This window comes from Rutidosis leptorrhynchoides, chromosome 2 (genome assembly GCF_046630445.1).
Source record: "Rutidosis leptorrhynchoides isolate AG116_Rl617_1_P2 chromosome 2, CSIRO_AGI_Rlap_v1, whole genome shotgun sequence".
Classification (NCBI taxonomy): Eukaryota; Viridiplantae; Streptophyta; class Magnoliopsida; order Asterales; family Asteraceae; genus Rutidosis; species Rutidosis leptorrhynchoides.
The window spans coordinates 596,779,154-596,781,310 of record NC_092334.1 but is presented as its reverse complement, the minus strand read 5'-3'; positions in this window follow the sequence as shown (position 1 = coordinate 596,781,310).

Sequence of the window (2,157 nt, the reverse complement as noted above, 5' to 3'; positions counted from 1 at the left end):
TATTTTAAAATCTCTCAACATGTCTACATCAACAGTTATATGTATAAATATAACATTTATCTCTTGGAATTATGATCTTTCGTTCTGAATTTCTGAAAAACGCTTTAGCCTATGAATCAGTTTTCTGAGTTTTGAAAAGACTGATGAAGCAGTGAAAAACTGAAAACTGCCTTAACAGTCAAAAGTTTGATGATAAAGAAGGAAGTGTTAGGAACGCTCGATAGAAAATTTGGTACTGAAAAATATATTGAGCAAACCATAAAGGAGACCAAGGCCAAATACAAGGACCATACCATATATTCAAAGAATCCAGGTAATTCTGGATCCGATGAAACCTCCAACGAATATCTTGCTCTGTACTCGTGTTAAAATCTTGCGAAAAATCTTTCTTCATCAACCATCGAACTTAGAATTCCAAAATATCATCATAAATATCTTCTATATTTCTGAAGATATTTTCATAAATATTCTCGTCCGAAATCATTTATCGCTTCGTGCTATCTGTTTTACATCAGAAAGGAAACTGTTTTAGTTTCTAAACTCTGAAAGATTCGAATTTAAAATATGAATATTTTTGAAGTAGTGTTGAAAACTGAAGCATAAGTTAGTATAATATAATGATACTTGATCAACGTGATTATATTACAGTAAGTCATGTTGAGTTTCTAATGGAACGTGATGATTCACAGATCATAACGTCATCATGTGCCATGTTACATAACTCTTTCATTCTGCTTAACTTCTGAACATATCAAGAAAGTACATTCTTAATAGTTCTATTCTCAGTGATTCAGGTAATTTAACCAATCAAGATCGTGCTATTACGATCTCTCTCCTAGAACATTAGTCATGTTCATTCGAAATTTCATACCTACGAATTATGGACTTCGCTTGAATTAAAGTTGGGAAAAGAAAATAAAAGGATGGAACTCCATAATATAAAGGAAATGAAGAAGGTGGATTTATAGTGAAATATCCGACAGAACAATCAAAACAGATTATCGCATTTAACCAAAGAAGATCATATTTCCTTAATTACCGAAGAACCAAATCTTATTATGAAGATTTTCTCTAAAACCCTTGAATTTCAGAAATCAACCGTGACTACATCACCGGTTAAGACAAACCTGCATTTATTCATTTCAATCTTTTGCGATAGCTTCACTTATACTCTTCGCGTAATCGAATTGGTTTATCCATATTACTCAATGATAATAAAACTCTACTTATCAGCTCATATTCATAATGAAAACATTCTTATTGTTAGCCATGATGATTCCACTCAAATTTCGGGACGAAATTTTCTTAACGGGCAGGTACTGTGACGACCCGAAAATTTTCAACCAAATTTAAACTTAAATTCTTTATATGGTTCTGACACGATAAGCAAAGTCTGTAAAGTTGAGTCTCGAAAATTTTGAAACTATGTCATATATTCAATTGACCTTCGACCCTTTCCGATGATTCACGAACAAATTGTTGTTAATAAATATGTATATATATATATATATATATATATATATATATATATATATATATATATATATATATATATATATATATATATAAGACAATTATATTTTTATTATGAAAATGAAAACATATATTATATAACGTGTTTATATTAAAATGCATAAATATTGAAAATTTAAAATATATTATCATATAATATATATTGTATAATTATTAAATATTAGATAAATAATAATACCAGTATTATTTAATACTATTAAAATTATAATATATGAATATAAAGTATGATACATGTAAATTCTTACATTATTATTATTATTATTATTATTATTATTATTATTATTATTATTATTATTATTATTATTATTATTATTATTACTTTTATAATTATTATAACTATTATCAATAAAAATCATCATTTTTATTATTATAGTTATCATTACTATTAATTATTATTAAACTTATTTTTTTATCATTCTTATTAGCATTAATATTATCATATTATTATTTATCATTTAGTATTATAAGTATCTCTATCAATAACATTCTTGTTATTATTAATATTTACATTAATGTTAATAATTATTATTACCATTATTATTATTTTTAGTTATTATTATTAATATTAATAGTATTATTAATATATTTATATTTTATTTATTAAAATGATAGCAGGTATATATA